At 46.1% G+C, this 19,533-nt stretch overlaps 1 protein-coding gene across 1 annotated transcript in view; it reads left to right on the top strand.

Annotated features, from left to right (window-relative positions):
- Positions 1 to 19,533, top strand: part of BAZ2A (bromodomain adjacent to zinc finger domain 2A) — a 1,031,051-nt gene that overhangs the window by 1,002,111 nt on the left and 9,407 nt on the right. The gene's annotated exons all lie outside the window — the stretch shown is intronic.

The raw sequence follows: 19,533 nt of genomic DNA, 5'->3' as shown, positions 1-19,533 counted from the left end.
CCTTATGTTCCAGCCATGTCCAAAGGCGAAGAGCCTCTTGACATAGGGTCCACGACCCCACCCCGCCCTGTTTGTTGCAGTACCACATGGAGGTGGTGTTGTATGTGAACACCTGCACTGGCTTCCCCTTGAGGAAGGGAAAGAATGCCTTCAGTGCCAGGCAGATTGCCCGGGAGCTCCAACAGGTTGATATAGAGCCTGGACTCCGCCGGAGATCAGACTCCTCTGATCTCTACCTCTCCCAGATGGCCACCCCATCCCAGGAGTGACGCATCGGTCACCACTGGTAATTATGATTGGGCAAGGGAGAGGGATCTGCCTCTGACCCAACCCTTGTCCGTTAACCGATACTGCAGCTGATATGCAGTTCCCTCTGAGATCTGGACGTAGTCTGAATGATCCCCCTGATGCTGCGCCGACCGGAACAGATGAGCAAGTTACTTACCCTTGGTAACGATGTATCTGTAAGAAACATAGGTTAGTTATAGATTCTTTACTGCCCCACCCATCCTCCCCGCTCTGCGAACTGACTTCTAAGGATAGGGACTCCCTTACAGGGCCCAAGTTGTGGTACACCAGTGATCAGTTTCGTTCATGGCTCTGCGCTTCTGGCTTGGAAAGTCGTGTCAGTACTGGCGTTAGCTTGCAGGGGTGGCGTCTAAGTAGACACCACGATGTCGTCCCGGTGACCAAGACGCCGGACGTGGAGTCGACTGACGCCACCTACCGACGCACAGGGGTACTGCTAAGAAAAATTCTCCAGATCCAGTCAGACTTTAGGGTAAGGAATCTATAACTAACTATGTCTCTTACAGATACATCGTTACCGAAGGTAAGTAACTTGTTCATTAGGCAAAATACATTTAATAAAGATAAAAATATACTGGTCCCAATTTCATTATAATCATACAGTATCATCAAATATTTTATCTGAAAGAGACACGTTAGTGATAGATTCCTTACCTTAGAATTACCTTAGAATTACCCCCAGGTGTCAGACTGGATCCGGAAAGTTTTTGTCAGCAGTACCCCTACACGTCGGTGGCGGCGTCCGTCGTAGGCGTCATGATTGCCGGGATTACGTGGCGGCAGCTACTTAGACGCGCTGACTTCAGTTCTTTCTTGTTCCGCGCCAGCCAGCGTAGATCCGGAGAGAGCGGTACCCCCAGTCAATTTTTGACTAAGTTTTTTGGGTCTTTTGTCTCTGTTCTTTTGAGTCTTTGACTCCTGGTGTATAGGGATGCCCGGTATCAAGTATATATATTCCTCTCCCTCACCCAATTCTGCACTGCTGCGGTTGCCTTATCTTTCCAGTGCCATGCTATTTCTGGCCTTGCTACAAGGATTGCTAAGAATATACATTTGTATCTAACTAGTGACATACCTCGCAAAATTATTAATTGTACATTTGAATTGATTTTATATCGAACAACCTTAGAGATTTTAACAAAAGTTTGCTCGTGATAGGTCCTGATTCTGGCACAGCTAGCAAACATATGAATGTGGTTGGCAGACAATAGTTGACATCTGGGACAAACGACAGGAGTCCCTGTTTCATTTACACTTGGAGATCTTATATGGGCTAATATAAAAGTCAAGTTCTTACAATTTTGAATTCTGTATTTTACTATTGATGAAACTGAATACATCATCTTTATTGATCTGCTAATAAATTCTACCTCAACATTGGTTTTATCCATTGAGATCTTTTATCAGCTCATACTGCTAATTTATTCGCAGTAGCCAACAGGAATTCCTGATATTAAATCCTGATCAGCCATGTATCTGATTTCATCAGCAGTCTACATAGAATCCATGATTTTGCAGTTCATGTGTTTTTTTGTCCCAAAGGCAGGTTCTGGTCTCTTTAAGTATTTAGAAAACTAATTTTGCAGTATATTAAATTAATTTGTAATATCTGCAACTTGAGTATTCCGCCTGAGAAGTGTTAGTGTAGGCATTGTAGATTCGATGTAGCGCGTACAGATTTAGCCTGTACAATAAAGCCGTCTGCCAAGATATAATTGTACCAGATCGGTTGATACCCATGTAATAACAGAAACTCACAATGTTCGTTCATCTGTTTCCTGATCAGTTTGTATGTCTCACTGACTTTGAATCTAACATGTTTTGAATGTCTTGTCTGATTTGAAAAGTGGATCAGATATGTTTTAGGAATAGTGGAAAAACATAAATCAACTTGTGTAAAAGCGTTGGTGGGTTCAGTTGATAAATTTAGTCATACTTCCAGCTAATGCTGCCCAGTTATAAAACCGAAAATTGGGGAACCACCCATTCCTTCGCATTATTGAAAGTTGTCAGAAGCGATATGCTTGTCTAGCTCTTTTATGCCCCCATATAAACGCTGGTATTTTTATGCCCCCATATAAACGCTGGTATTTGTGGCTCTAATTTTTGGGGGAAAGGTTTTAGGGCAGTGTCTAGAAGAGCTACAGTATTTTGGGCAAAAGTATCATCTTGATACGGTTGGCATTTCCCATATGTGAAAGAGGTAGATGTTACCATTTATTTAATGAGCGTAATTTCTTTATTCATGGGTGGAAAATTGGCATGCTTATTTTGATCGGATGAAGATGTAAGCTAGATTTGTATACATCTCATATTATTAACTATATACGTTGTGTCATATATAGGTAGAATGGAGGGGTCGACAGGTAAAATCTGTGTTTTTTTACTTTTTGATTTATTTTCCAAGACTTCCTAATTTCTGACACTTCTGTTCTGAGTTGCATCTGTTGCCAAAATTGACATTTGATGTACTCCCATAACATAAATGTTGGCTAAAATTTGGACAGTATATTTGTCTACATATGCAGGTATGATGTTATTTACTAGTATAAATTGTTGCAAATAGGGCTCCATATACAGTGCATATATTTTGAAGAGAGTGGGCAACTCTGCCGTGTACCTGGCTCATGTTAAATGAGGCCGGTGTTATCCCTTTTATTTACTTAGCTCTTGAGTTTCTCTATATATTTGTTGTATCCTGCATATATAGTTCAGTGGAAATGTAAAGTTCGAGGCATATGAGCTGCAGATTGTATACTTTTGCATAGATCGCCATCTGGTGTTGGGCTCGGATGTTTGCACCTTGTTTTTGTCTTCGAAGAAGTCTTTGTAATCACGAGGTTGGTGGCTCCTCCTTCGGTCGATAGTGTGCATGGGCATCGACCCCATCCATAGATTTTTTTTTTAACTGCCATCGGGTTTGGATGTGACTTGCTGCGCTCTGGGTTGGTGTCGTTACCAAACCTCCCTTCTCGACGCGCAATCACTGGTAACTTACGGTGTTGTCTCAATCGCGTACTTTTCGACGCGCACCCTCAACACTCGACGAAAACTTGCGAACTTCGACACGGGCTGCTGGGCCTACCCGCGCCGGTCAGGACAGAAGTCGATGGAACGGACTCCCTTTAAGAAATGTCCCCAGTGTGGTGCTAAATTCCCACACTCAGACCTCCTCTCCATTTGCAATCTGTGCCTCTCTCCAGAACATCGAGACGACAACTGTGAGACTTGTCTATCCTTCAAGTCCAAGAAAACCATTTGTGATCGTCGGGCTCGACGCCACGACATGTCCCGAGGCACCGGCTCCATTCCAGACATCTTCCATCCAGGCCCCGACAGCCTTCCAGAACAGGTCTCGGTCTCCGAAGCAAACGACTCCGACGCCGAAGATGACGTCACCCCAGCTCAACGGGACGTGAGTACCGAGACCCGTGCCCCACCCAAGCCCATACCAAAGGCTCCGATAACACCTTCGCCTTAGGGCCCAGTTCCACACCAAACAAAAATTACGAGTGCCCGGGCCCGGCTCCGGCTCCGAAACACAAAGACAAGCCTTCCGGCACCGACTCGAGCCAGCCACCCGGTCCCGAAAAAACGTCCTCGGCACCGAAAACTAAGTCTCCAGACATGCCGCTCCCCCCTCCGTCTGCACCGGAAAAACATTCGGTAACGAAACCGCCAAAAGACCCATCTGCACCGAAACAGCCTGAAAAGACTTCGGTGCCAAAAACCTCCGAGCCGAAACCACCTAAAGAGAAGCCTTCCATAACTAAGCCTAAACACTCCGCATCCAATGTCTCGGAGCCAGGGAAAGCTGTCACTGTTGCTAAACTTCCAAAGCCTGTTTCTAAAGAGAAGTCTTCCACACCAAAGAGAACTATCAAATCCGAAGAACTTTTTCTCCCGGATCTGAAACAAACCATCATCCTTATTCATCCAAAGACTGGTCATATAGTTACTACACTACCTACAAAGAAGAAACCAGAACATTTACAACATTCACCGGTTCCTCCAAAGAAGATACACATGGGCACTAATACTTAACCACCTCCTTCACCCCCTCCACCAATTAACCCTAATCTACTGATTTCTCCAGTACATTCTCCAGAACATACTTTCCCACTACCACAGACAGAGGATAGTGATGATGCACATGGGGAGAGGCAAGGAGATGACAATGTAGTCCCATTAGACATTGATGATACTGAGGACCCACCACAGGATCCAGACCCATGGCATGACTATAATGCAGATCCTGATTTACACAATGACCTGGATCTTTACCCCTCAAAACCATCTCCGCCAGATGACAATGGAAGCCCAACTAATAAATAGGGCCGCAACATACTATGGAGTCAATCTACACTCAGACCCTGTAGAAGAGGAATTTATTTTTTAAAACTTTGACCAGCCACAAAAATCATCTCATGTCTTGCCAATGTTAAACGGTCTTCTTAAACACGCTCCTGTAGTGTTCAAAGACCCGGTTAGGGCTAGGGTTCTTAATCCCAGAATAGATAAAAAATACAAGGCAGCTCCCACTGACCCCATATAAATTAAGGGTCAACTCCTTTTAGACTACCTCATCGTAGCTAATGCACGAAAAAGGGCAAATTCTCAGGGGTCAGGTGATCCCCCGCCTCCTGACAAGGAATCTGAATTATTAGACGCATAAGGCAAACGTTTGGCGTCTCAAGCTGCAAACTATTGGAAGATAGCCAACACACAAGCCCTCTTGGCAAGGTATGACAGGGCTCACTATGATGAGCTGGAAAAGCTCATGCAACACCTAACTCAACAATATAAGAATAAAGCCAATGACCTTATACAGGAAGGCAAACTAATCACCAACACATCCATCAAATGCACGCTGGACGCAGCTGACACTGCGTCCCGCGCAGTGAATACTAGTGTTTTACTACGTAGACATGCCTGGCTCAGGATATCTGGCTTTAAACAAGAAGTGCAAAACAGTATCCGTAATCAGCCTTTTGACCATGAGCACCTCTTTGGCCCTGCAGTGGACACATCTTTGGAAAATATAAAAAAGGACACAGAGACTGCCAAGTCTATGAGAGCCCGGCAGTCATCCTCTACTAGAGGCGCCTTTCAAAGCTCCTTCTACAGAGCAGGGTCAAAAACAAATACACCAGAACACCCTTCCTCATCCTACAAAAGTCCCAATCAGGGCTCCTTTTCCAGCGGATACTCTAGAAGAGGTTACAGGGGTAACAACAACAAGGGCAGTGGCAGGGGTAATAACACCCGCAGCTCCCCTAACACCAAACAGTGACTTCCCTGCGCTTCCCCCGATCATTCCACTCCTGTCGGGGGACGCCTTTCACAGTTCCTGCCTGTCTTGAATTCCATCGCAACAGACAAGTGGGTAAGACAAATTATCCAGTATGGTTATTGCCTGGAACTCAATTCTACCCCTCTCAACATTCCTCCCACACACCATCTAATGTCATCAGAACACTTGACACTTCTCAAACAAGAGGTTCTTGCACTATTACAAAAACAAGCAATAGGGCCAGTTCCCTTGCCTCATCAAGGCACAGAGGTCTAATCCCTCTATTTTCTGATTCCAAAAAAGGACGGCTGTCTCAGGCCAATACTGGACCTCAGACCACCCAACTTTTACATCCAATCAGACCACTTCCACATGGTCACTCTACAACAAGTGCTTCCACTACTTCAGCAAGGCGACTTTCTCTCCACTCCAGATCTAAAGGACGCCTACTTTCACATTCCCATTCATCCCACTCACAGGAAATATCTCAGGTTTGTGGTAGATGGTCAACACTACCAATTCAAAGTTGTTCCATTCGGGGTCACCACGGCACCCAGAGTTTTCACCAAGTGCCTCGCAGTGGCTGCAGCCCATTTAAGAAGACAGCACATTCATGTCTTCCCTTATCTGGACGACTGGCTCATAAAGGCAAAATCCCACAACAGCTGTGTCCAACACACACTCAGCACAATTCAACTGCTTCACAGTTTGGAATTCACAGTAAACCTGGACAAATCCCACCTTCAACCGTCCAGAATACAACAATACCTAAGAGCTACAATAAACACTTCCACCGCCCTAGCATATCCCAACCCAGTCAGGATAACTGCTATACAAGCGCTAGTTCAAAGATTTCAGCCGCAACACTCACTACCAGCACGAGTGTTCATGCAATTAATGGGGATGATGGCCTCGTGCATCTTTCTCGTTCCTTATGCGAGACTCCAAATGCGTCCATTACAAGAATGTTTAGCACATCAGTGGAACTAGGCTCAGGGTCAACTAACAGATCTGGTGTTGGTGGACGGCCGTACCCATCGCTCTCTACAATGGTGGAGTATACAAAACCTTTCCAAAGGGCGGACGTTCCTCGAGCCAGTCTCACAGACAGTACTAACAACAGACGCATCGCTCACTGGCTGGGGAGCTCATCTTCAAACCCACACCATTCAGGGTATCTGGACCCCCCAACAAAGACAATTCCACATCAACTAAATGGAATTATTCACAGTCTTCCTAGCATTTAAATCTTTTTAACTGCACCTCTGAGGCAAACCTGTCCTGATCCGTACAGACAGCATGACAGCAGTGTATTTCATACAGAAGCAAGGAGGGACACACTCGTTGCAGCTTTCACACCTAGCTCAGAGCATATGGAGATGGGCCACTCCGCAAAAGATATACCTCCTTGCAGAACATCTCCCAGGAATACACAACCAGATTGCAGATCTGCTCAGCCGCCAAGCACAGCAGTTCCACGAATGGGAACTTCATCCTCAAGTTCTTCTTCCATTTTTCGCATGTGGGGACACCCAGAGATAGATCTGTTTGCCACACATCAAAAAGCAAAATGCCCAAACTTCGCCTCCAGGTATCCACACCCATTGTCCAAAGGCAATGCATTATGGATGAATTGGTCAGGCAAATTTGTTTACGCTTTTCTGCCTCTCCCACTCATTCTGTTAGTGGTTCGGAAACTCAAACAACATTCCCTCACAATGATCCTAGTTGCTCCAACATGGGCAAGGCAACCATGGTTCACAACCCTACTGGAACTATCAGTAGTATCACATCAAAAGCTATGCCTCTCACACAAGCTTCTCACTCAGAACCATGGAGAGATAAGACACCCAGATCCCAATCAACTCAACCTTGTGATCTGGCACCTGAAATCTTAGAGTTCGGCTACCTTAATCTCCCACCAGACTGTATGAATGTTATTAAAGAGGCTAGACGCCCTACCACCAGGGCATGCTATGCAGCAAAATAGAAACGATTTGTCGTTTATTGCACGCACAACAAAATCAACCCACTAGATGCTTTCATTCAGAACATCATCTGTTATCTTCTGCATCTACAACAATGTAACCTAGCATATACATCTGTTAGGTTACATCTAGCTGCCATAGCGGTCTACCTACAAAACAGACAACACGTCTTTGTTTCGAGTTCCTGCTATTAAAGCTTTTATGGAAGGACTTAAAGAATAATTCCACCAAGAGCTCCACCTTCTCCAGTGTGGAACCTTAATGTAGTCCTTACCAGACTAATGGGTCCTCCTTTTGAACCTCTCCACAAATGCGAACTACAGTTCCTCACGTGGAAAGTAGCCTTTCTAATTGCTATCACATCTCTCAGAAGAGTTGGTGAACTCCAGGCATTAACCCTACAAGAACCATTTTTACAAATCCATCATAACAAAGTGGTTCTTAGGACTAACCCAAACTGTTTACCCAAAGTAGTATCTGCCTTCCATCTCAACCAGTCTGTTGAACTTCCAGTGTTTCTCCCTCAACCAGACTCAGTGGCAGAACGAGCTCTACACACCTTAGATGTTAAAAGAGCAATACTCTACTACATTGAGAGAACAAAATCCTTTAGGAAAACCAAACAACTCTTCGTGGCTTTCTCCCCACCTCATAAAGGTAATCCCATATCCAAAGCAGGAATTGCAAGGTGGATTGTGAAATGCATACAAATATGCCAGGTCAAAGCCAAACGCACATTAACCATTTCCCCTAGAGCTCACTCTACACACAAACTAGGGGCTTCTATAGAATTCTTAGGGAACATTCCCCTAGACGACATATGCAAAGCAGCAACTTGGGCTACACCACACACCTTCACAAAACACTATTGTGTAGATGTGCAGGCAAAACAACAAGCTAGTGTGGGCCAGGCTGTATTAAAAACACAATTTCAAAGTACTGCTACAGTTACAGGTAACCACCGCTAACTGCTGTATAGTCTATGCAAAAGTATACAATCTGCAGCTCATATGCCTTGGACGGAAAATGCTACTTACCAGTATGCATCTGCTCCTGGCATTTATAGCTGCATAGTTTTATACGCCCACCCGCCTCCTCGGATGCTTCTATCTGTTCCAGTATTATCTTATTTAGATACATTACACATGGACATCTTTCTATTTCTCACTACTCCATTTAATCCTGCGTGGCAAAAACAATCTAAGGATGGAGTCGATGCCCATGCGCACTGTCGACTAAAGGAGGGAGGGGTCACCAACCTCGTGACTACAAAGACTTCTTCGAAGACAAAAACAAGGTGCAAACATCCGAGCCCAACACCAGATGGCGATCTATGCAAAAGTATACAATTCTGCAGCTCTACATGCCAAGAACAGATGCATACTGGTAAGTAGCATTTTCCTTTCTATACACTGCCCACAGGAAAGGCCACACAGTTCGGTTGAAGGCTTTTTATGCATCCAGAACCACAAAATAAAGGTGTTGATGCATTGTTTTTGCCTAGTCTAACACCAATACTGTTGTTTCAGTATGTTCCAATGTATCTTTCCTTGGGATAAATCCATGCTGCGATGGTGTCACTAAATAGTTAAAACTGTATTGATAAGTTGAGCAATCTAGTTTGCAATCAGTGCACAACAATCATATTGGTCTGTATGAACCAAGTTGCCCCACAGGTCTTCCTGTGTTCAATCAGTGTTAGTATCCATGTGTCGGATGTATGTGCTCCAGTTCATATCACATTAATTAGTTGAAGAAAGAAAGGCTATATTTCACGTAGTAATAGTTTATAAATTTTACTCTGTTAAGCGTCCGCCCTGACTGCCAAATTACTATTGGAGCGTCTCAAATAAAAATAGTTGTAACCAGTATCTGCCACTGTGTAAACGAAAAGGTCGGTAACTTAACCTGATTTAGATAATGGGTACACTCCTCTGCCACTACTTCGTGTAGCCACCGTGTAGTATAGATCTTGGAATGATACCTACAAAACACATCAAATATTTCGGAAGCTGCAACTATTAACTCCCTGATCATTAACCTTATTGATAGTTTGATTTACGTACCTGTCTCGGGCCTGAAAGGCTAAGAGCTCACCATGAAAAGCCAGATCAACGTAGTCTCCTCTTCCTGCTTCCTCACTCTTCACATGCTCCGTAAGATCTTCAAATTGCTCCCCGTCAGAACCAGCAAACCATCATTCAAGCCCTAGTCACCAGCCGCCTGGACTACGGCAATGCACCTCCTGAAGAGACTGCAGGCAATACAGAATTCAGCAGCCAGACTCCTCCTCGAGCTCCCCAAATGGACCCACATCACCCCACGCCTCAAGAAGCTCCACTGGCTCCCTATTCAGAAAGAGATGTCCGTTCAAGATGCTGATCCACACTTCCGAAGCCCTTCGCAGTTACGGACCCGCATATATCAACCACTGCATGAACTTCCCCCAACCGTCCAAACACCTCCCTCGCGCACATCTGCTTAAGAAACAGTAGAGTATGCTCCTTTTCCTACCTCGCCGCGAAGTCGTGGAACGACCTCCCACTTCACCTGCTCACCGCACCCTCTCTTTCGGAAGGGACTCAAGATATGGCTATTCAAATGAACCCTCCCGAAGCAACAAGGTTCGGGGCACCTAGATACCCTCGCAAGTGATTAGCCAGGCTCTATAAATCCTGTTTGATGATAAACAGCTTGCTCGCTTTCTCATTATTTTTAATAGCAAAAATATCTTGACGATGTAAGGGGTTAGCTGGCCTGTGTCTCATAATAGGCCCTAATTCGAGCCCTAGCATAAGCTAGTTCAATCCATATTGTACCATATGCATTTGGTTGTTTAGTTTTTGGTCTAATGTGGCTCTTTTATGCTGCATCGCCAGGATAGCGATTTGCTTCCTCAATTGAACTATTTCTTTTGTTTTTAATTCTCTGAAGCCTGTCTTTAAACTCTAAAGCAAATCGCAGGATAGAGGCTTTAAGCATGTCCTATATTATATATCATGGGGCAGTTTTGTTATTGTTTACCTAGAAAAAATTTATTTGTCTTTTTAGTTCTTTAATAAAAGGTGCATCTTAAAGTAGAGAATGTCCACTGTGATTTCGTCTAATTCCCGACTTTCAGATGGATTTGTATGCGTTAATAAGAGCTCGGCTTACTAAAAAATAATCAATTCTAGAATATTGATTGTGTATGAAAATAATACGAAATTACTTTTCTCTAACGATGATGGTAACACCAGGCATCAATGCTGTCTAAAGTATATAGTATCGCAGTAATGGGCCTATATACTTTAGTGGTCTGGGTATGCCAATTAGAAATTGTGGTATCTAAGTGACTGTCCATTCTACAATTAAAATCCCCAGCACAAATAAAATGCCGTTTTTGCACCAAAAAATCGGATTCGATTTGGAGAAGGGGTAGAGGCATATCCCCATTTGATCCATATATTGGACATAAATGTAAAATTTTATTATCTATTCTTCTAGTGATAATCGGCCATTTACCCTGAGGATCTGAAATGTCTCTGTTTACAGTTATCATTGGTTATATATCAAAATAGCAGTGCCTTTAAATGATGCTTTCTGGCTACCTAACTAAAATGTGGTAGCTCCTAATTGTTTGAATATATATTCCAATCTTGGGGGGCCGAGCTTGCCCGTATCGATTATGGCTGCCTGAGCGAGGAGCTCCGCGCAACTACCACAAAATCCTTCAATTATCCTGCAATTGCAGAAATACTGTGACCCATTACGAGCCGCTATCGGTCCTGTCGGGGAACCTTGAACACGATGGACTAACTCCGACTCCGGAATTTACCCGGATTGCCGAGAGAGACACCCCTGTTAATCCGCGGGCTGCCTGGGCCGCGATCCCCGGGTTATCGTGAGACGTTGCGACGACCCGATACACTGCGGCCCTGCCGTTTCCAGAAATCCGGAGGCATAAGCTGGTACAGTGTTGCTGCCACAGACACCGCCTGTGTGAGGACCCCCTCCTTGAGTGGTGAGGGGACAGCGCCAGTTTGAGCCCTGAGAAGCGGAAGACCATCAGCGGCATGGACGCGGGACGATGTGAGGAGCCGGCGCGTCCACTATCGTGAGCCGGGGTTGGTGACGGCCTGCTGGGGCGAGGAGGTGCTGGGACGTGGTTGTTGGCCCCCCTGTGCTATGGGCCAGAACTGAGCACTACACAGGGACTGGGATGCTGTAGAACTGATCCGTGAGCTCCCGGTCACGCAGCAGCGTAGAGGGTGAGACACGCCATTTTGAAGACTCGTGAGGCGAGAGCAGCCGGCCGGTTGGACCACTCCGTGCGGTGAAACCGGTACCTACCTACTTGGAGAGGGTCGGACCCTGAGAGATGGGAGAACACTGATGCCAATCTTTACTATTGGTAGGTCTGGACGAAAACGGCGGAGGAGGGCTTCTCATCCCTCGTTTTGTGAATGCTGAAGTTGTTGCTGCGACTGATGAAGCGTTTTTAAGAAACTGTCTTTGTCTGCACTGGCGTGACTGCTCTGAGCTGCTGCCGGGATATTCAGCGGAGTTCTTGTCTATGCGGTGGGGAGAATACCATCGGATTTGAGTAGTGCTGCAAACTTGGCTGTGTGCTTCCGAGCGCAGGCCACTGTATTTAGCTTCTGGAGTTGGATGTAGAGAACAGGCACCTGGGAAGGCGTTGACTGCCAGATATCCTTGGTGGAAGCGAGTCGGCCCTTGCCAGGTCAGTGTGTACCACTCCTACCGCAAGTTCGGTTGGCCAGCAACAACGGGGGACATCTGTGGTCTAGTGCCTCATGACAGTTGCTATGAGAGGTATCACGACTTCAACAGTTCTGTGACAACGTTCTTCTTCTATTGTTGATACCTGCTCTGATCGTTGGGACACTTCCACCAATCTCCAGAACCATACATTGTGGCAGTTGTTGTCGCCTGGAGGGATAGCAGATTTTGGACTCAAACAACCACAGTGGACCTGACGAGATGGGCAGGGTTGATAAGACGTAGCCGAAACTAACGTTCGACCAAAAGAAGTCCAAGGGGCGAGATGCAGCTACTGAACATGGGGACAATTTGCAGGATCCGCTCCTGGAGGAGACGGATGGCGATATTCGCACCATGCTCACTGCAATGGAGAAGGGCTTGCAGAGCAGTCTCTCTGTTCTGGGCACCAAGATGGACTCAATCTCCTATTGTATGGACAGAATGTCCGAACGACTAGACAAACATGATGAACGGCTGGACATGGCGGAGCGCCGGATTACGGAGGTGAATGAAGCACAGTCCGGTGGATGCAGATCACAAACAACTGGGCAGAGTGATACAGGTGCTACAGGATGAAGAGGAGGATCTCGAAGCGCATTCCCGTAGGATCACAGACTTGCCGGAGTCGACCCAGACTGGCAACATGGAACAAATTGTAGGGAAATTATTGGTGACGCTCCTCGGTAATGAAACTTTTTCTCCAATGTTTGTGGTAGAGAGAGCGCACCGCTCCCTAGGCCCTCGCCCGTCACCAGGTGGTCCCCGGGGGCCGATCATTGCGTAATTACTAAACTATTGCGACAGGGATGCGGCGCTGAAAGTAGCCAGGGAGAAACATATACTGCAATACGAAGGTTCCACCATATCTCTGTTTCCACACTCTAAGGTAAGGGTCCAGGAAGCGCGATGGCAGTTTGCTCCACTGAAGAAGCAGCTAAGAGAGCACAACATAGACTACGCCATGCTGTACCCAGCTCGGCTTCGCGTCAATCGCGATGACCAATCGCGGATTTTCACTGACCCCAAAGTCTTGCAGAAGGCCCTGAGGGACTGGAATAAAGATAAACGTCGCAGCCCGGAACGGGGCTCCTTGGTCGACTGTATGAACAGGACGGAACTCTGGACTGTTCCACGTGCAGATAAGAAAGTTAATTTTGGGAGGCATAGTGGGGGATGTAACGTGTCCCAGTGTGGAACTGCAGTGTCCAAATGAGACTGTTTGATTTATTGGGACTCGGAAAGTATTTTGGGAGATTTACGATGCGGCTGCTCTGGCACTGCTAGTTTCAGGTTTAAGAAGGGGTTACGTAAAGATATTGTTTGCTCTTATGGTATATTGGTGTTGTTGGGGTTCGAGACTCTCTTTGGTCACAGTTGCTTATATTTGTCGGGTGGTCTGCGGGGCAGTTAGCAGTATAGTTTTTGAAGTTCAGATTGAACAGACAGGCAACCTCCGCCTGCGAGTGAAGCACTTCTGGGCATATTGCACGTTAGGGGGGGAGGAGGGGAAGGGTCCCCCTTTCTTTATGGTTGAATTGTTTTGATTTATTGTTTTTTAAGATGATGCAGGGGGAATGTTTTCTGGTTCGCCGAGGCACAGTTGGGGTAGTCCTGGGGTGGGAGGGGTTGGAGATTCAGACGATGGGACACTTTCATTCAGCACAACATTTTGCTCTTAACAATTACACAGGTTGTACGTTCCAATGGCAGGCACAGCTAGATTGAAGAGATACGATCACACGACGACTTGCAGGCGACCCCATTCTGACCCAGCGAGTGGTAGGCTTTGTGTACTCACGTGGAATGTGAGGGGAGGGGTCTTAACGACCACAGGAAGCTTCGCAAAGTCTTGGCCTACTTGACAAGACATGAAGTAGATATTGCACTACTGCAGGAGACGCACCTTCCTCTGACCAGCCCCATGCTCCACTGCAGGGGACTAAGCGGTCACATACACGCTGCAGGTTTTACCACACCTGTGCGTGGGGTGCTTACATGGGTGAACCCCAAGGTTGCGATTAAACTTGAACCTATAGACACTGACAGAGATGGGCGATATGTCATATCTAGATGCCGGGGGATGGGACTGGACATACTCCTAGTCAACCTATATGGTCCCCAACTTTTATGCTGCACTGTCTGAAAAAGTGAGGGTCTGCGGAGAAGGGCAATAACTTTGGGGTGGCAACCTCAACTTAATTTTGAACCCGCACCGGGATAGATCGGGGGGCGGGGAGGCAGGTCTCGGCGGCGGGCCGGACAGTGATGGATGTTATGGTCCAGTACGATTTGCAAGATGTGTGGCGGCAAAGATTCCCGGACAAAGGGGGATGCACACATTACTCCGCTTTTTATAACTTACATACTCTATAGACTATTGGCTATCTTCCAGCCAGCTCTACGAGTGTACCCGGTCTTGCGAGGTGCTACCTCGTACGCTCTCGGACCATTCCCCATAGTACTAGTTTTAGATGCCCCCCGGAAGACATTTCCCCCCCCCCCCCCCCCCCCCCCCCCCCCGTTTACTTGGAGGTTTCCACCTTATTCCCTACTGGACGCAGTATTTAAAGAGGAGCTAGCTGAAGCGATCGAAACGTATTTTGCAACTAATGTGGATTCGGTGGACAGTTTTCAGGTGGTTTTCGAGGCGTTCAAGGTCTATATCCGTGGTATCGCCATGTCCAAACACTCCGGTGTTCTTAGATCAATACGACGGAGACTTGCAGTTTTGGAAACGACCTTAAGTAACCTGGAGGCACGTCTCCGGATTGATGCTGACAATGTAATGAAGGAGTTCAGGACCCAGTTAGAAGAATACCATGATACTGCAGATGCAGAAATAAAATATCTAGATAAATACGCCACTGCACGTACTTATGGTGAGGGCGAAAGGCCGGGCGCGGTGCTAGCCCACTTACTTAAAAACGGCGAGAAAAAACGGTAGTTGCAGAAGTCACGACGGTGGATGGTGGTATACTCACTGAAGAAACAGACATAGCAGAAAGGTTTAGGCAATATTACTCACTGCTCTACTCGACTTGTAGCAACGGTACTGAGGCGGAAATCTTGGACTACCTAACACATATAAAGCTACCATGGCTGAAAAACACGCATTGTGAATTCCTGATGCGACCCATTGAGAATGAAGAAATTACTCTGGCTCTCTCAGGTATGAAATCGGGTAGCACGCTGGGAATAGACGGCTTGTTACAAAGTGTACCTGGACCTGCTATTGGCACATTTAGCAACACTCTTTGACGACATGTGCGTATCGGGTACTATGCCACCCTCGATGAGAGAGGCGGTCATTGTAACTATACTGAAACCAGGTAAGCTCCCAGAAGATTGCACTTCCTATCGCCCACTTTCCCTGCTCAATGTTGATACAAAAATCTTCACGAAAATCCTGGCGAACAGGCTGGTCCCACTGATTCCAACACTTGTCGCACCGGAGCAGGCGGGGTTTGTTCCGGGTAGAAAACTCACATATAATTTGCGTACTGTGTTCGCTGCAATGCAGCACACTAAGCCGGAGATCTCGACTGTTGCAGTTTTCCTAGATATGGAGAAAACATTCGACTCTGTTGAATGGCCCTTCATAAGACCAGTGTTGACGAGGATGGGCATAGGTGAAGTCTTTCTGCAGCTTATAGGTGTATTGTGTAGCTCGCCCACAGCCAGGATCAAAATTGGAAATCTGGTAACTGAGACTATACATACACTAGGGGTACGCGACAGGGCTGCCCGCTGTCGCCAATACTATATGTTCTGGTGGCAGAACCTTTGACTTGTGCACTTCGGGAATATCACAGGTATAAGGGTTTGCGATTCCCGGGCTATGAACTTATAATTTCTACATACGCGGACAATACTCTCCTATATGTCCGAGACCCAGAGCGCAATCTTTCTCTTGTTCTGTGTGAAGTGGTTCGCTTCGGCGCAGTGTCTGGGTTACGAGTTAATTGGCCAAAGTCTATTATATTCCCACTTACCCCTGCTACAATGCAATTTGAGCCTGACTACCCGTTGCAGTGGTCGACAGACTCGGTTCGATATCTAGGTATTCAGGTGCATTCAGACTCTGAGGTCGTCTTTAGGGAAAATTATGGTGTAGCGATTACTAAACTGGAAGACGAGGTGGAAGGCTGGATTAGACTACTGTTGTCCCTGATGGGCAGAATTTCTATAATGAAAATGGTGGTACTCCCTCGCTTCCTGTTTCTGTTTAACAACATCCCGTTGGTACTGCCAGCAGCATTCTTAAGAAGATTACAACATTGATGGTTAAATTGGCTTGGGCTAGCAAGCATCCGCGGGTCAAATGGCAAATCCTGACCTTGTCGTATCACATGAGGGGGCTTGGGGCCCCTGATTTAGACTTATACTATAGGGCGGCGCAAAGCGCACAGACTCACCTCTGGGTGCATGGTGCCCCGGACACCCCACATTTACGCATAGAGAGAGTGGTGGCCTCCCCTCGTCCATTGCCTGCTCTGCTTTTCTTGCCCCCAGATCGTAGTACAGGGATACTGGATTCCATCAATGTGACTGCACATGCCTGGCACCCTCTCCTAAAACTGCAGTTGGGAGCCATGCTGTATTCTCTGCTAACTCCGCTAGACTGGTGCGACTGGTTGCCCTTGTGTAGGGATAGGGGAGTCGTGAATGCACTCAACTTACTGGAGTTCCGGACTATAGGGAATTTATTTGAAGGCGGTACAGTGCGAAACTGTGAGGACTTGGTGACTGGAGACGCAGCGCCTACTCTACTTACAAAATTCCAATACCATAGAACTCGACATGCGCTGATACAAATCTTAGGGGAAGATTTAGCGGAAGCGCTGGAATTGACTTCCTTGACATGTGTTATCAAAACTAAGGACCCGTCGCACTTAGTTTCTAAAATATATAAACTGACAATGTCATATAGAGAAAACTACTTCACTAAAGCCCGCTTAGCTTGGCAGAGAGACTTAGATAGGGACATTGACAACGCAATGTGGACGTACTGCTGCACAAGCACGAAACGCATCTCCCTGAATGGTAGACACCGTTTGAGTCACTTTAAATACCTTAATAGAGTCTACTATACTCCAAAATGGTTGTGTAGATATGGCCTCAGAGAGGAGGCGAGGTGTGAACGTTGCAGCGTTGGGTTGGCTGACTTTCTGCACCTGGCGTGGACCTGTCCGGGAATTGCGAACTTCTGGGAGCGAGTATTTAAGGCACTCACCGAGGTGATCGGATTGGAGATCCTGCTGGAGCCAGCTCTGGTGTTGCTGGGCTATTCTAAACAAATACCTAAAGGGGTACGTAGATTGGTAGACATGGGTTTGCTGTTAGCCAAACGTAGAGTAGCGATGTGTTGGGCGAAAGGACCGACTCCTACGATGCTCAGTGGGCGAATGATATGCTGTATTGCGGTTCAAAAAACTGAGACCTATAGCGAACTTCTCCCTCCCCGCAATAGGCCTAAGAATTTCTGGGCGATGTATAGATCATACAGGGAGACAGGGGCAGGGAATGATGTGACCAATGGGGGGGCGGAGCAACATGAACCGAGGACGACCGGCTTTGATGCGCAGTGCAGCAAACTTGGCTTTGGCAGAGATAGTGGGAGGGGAGAGTTACAACTAGAAACACAGTGGAGTGTGCCCGTAAGTAAATTACCCTCAGACATTTTTTTTCTTTCTTTTTGGAGCTGGTCCGGGTGCGAGGGGGCTGCTTGGGGTCGGGAGTGACCTGCGGGTAGACAACAAAACGCAAGAGTGTTTTATTTGCCAACTGCATTGTCAAAACTATGCTGTATGACTATTGTACGATTTGGGTAATTGCATCTGCCGCCTCGAGGGAAAGTGTGTCCTTGTTAATTGTGCATAGTTTAATAAAGGTTTTCAGAGCAACAAATATATATATATATATATATATATATATATATATATATATATATATATATATATATATTCACTGAAAAAACCATAGGTTTCACACATGTTATAGTTAGCTGGACATTTTACTGATAAAAAACCAATGAAATTCCCCCGTTATAGTTACTGTAGGCAACTATAACTCACGCGACCGTAATCCTCTGCTGATGCTAATACTGTGTTTAGACACTTATTTGCCCATGTCTTCTTCCATTAAATTTTAGCTATACATATATTACAAATATTTTTTTTTCATAAAGACACATATGTCATCAGCAGAGGATTACGGTCGCGTGAGTTATAGTTGCCTACAGTAACTATAACGGGGGAATTTCATTGGTTTTTTATCAGTAAAATGTCCAGCTAACTATAACATGTGTGAAACCTATGGTTTTTTCAGTGAATTTGCAAGGTTTTTTAAATGCTAATTCCTAACTATAACGTGTGTGAAACCTATGGTTTTTTCAGTGAATTTGTACGTTTTTTTAAATGCTAAGTTACTTTACGCCATTTGTGGCGTGCGCGCCAACTTAACGCAGTTCGTTCCGTGCGCGCACGGTGCGCTTCGTGCCCACGTTACGCTAGATGGGCCATGAACGCACGATGCGCTTCGCGCACCGTGCGCACATGGAGGACATATGATGAGCATCGTTGTGATAGGTAAAATATATGTTTTGTTTAGCTCTAATAAGCCATGCACAAATGGTGCCCTTCGGGCACCTTTTGCACACGGGGTGGGGAGAATGTGGATATTTTTTTTTTTTATTATTTCTTCTTACCGTACGCGTACGGTAAGCGTAATCGGCGAAATTAAAAAAAAAATTTAAATTGCCTTTTTTCACTTGGGGGATCGTTGGGGACTCCCTCGACATGGCTAGGTGCTTGGGAGCTGTGTAAACAGCCCCTTTACATGTTTTTGCACTTGGTTTTTCAACCCCCTGTCAGAGTGCGAGAGAGAAAATGGCGGCCGCCGCTTCCTGGTTTCGACCGATTCGAATGTTTACTAAGATCTAAGGGCCAATCAGAATAGCGCTCGCGCACGCCACCGTACGCGTACGGTAAGCGCACCGTAAGCGCACCGTAAGCTGGCTCAGATATATATATTGATTTAAAGGCTATTTTCTCAGAATCTACTGTACAGATTTACACCAAACCTACAAAAGGCACTTCCTTGACCTGAGGACTACCTCTCTGCCAAATTTCAAGTAATTCTGTTCAGCCGTTCGGGCTGTAGCTGTGTCTAAAGGTCCTA

This window comes from Triturus cristatus, chromosome 4_2, assembly GCF_964204655.1.
Source record: "Triturus cristatus chromosome 4_2, aTriCri1.1, whole genome shotgun sequence".
Taxonomy (NCBI): domain Eukaryota; kingdom Metazoa; phylum Chordata; class Amphibia; order Caudata; family Salamandridae; genus Triturus; species Triturus cristatus.
Note: the sequence above shows the minus strand (reverse complement) of the source record. Positions and strands in the feature narration are given on the sequence as shown.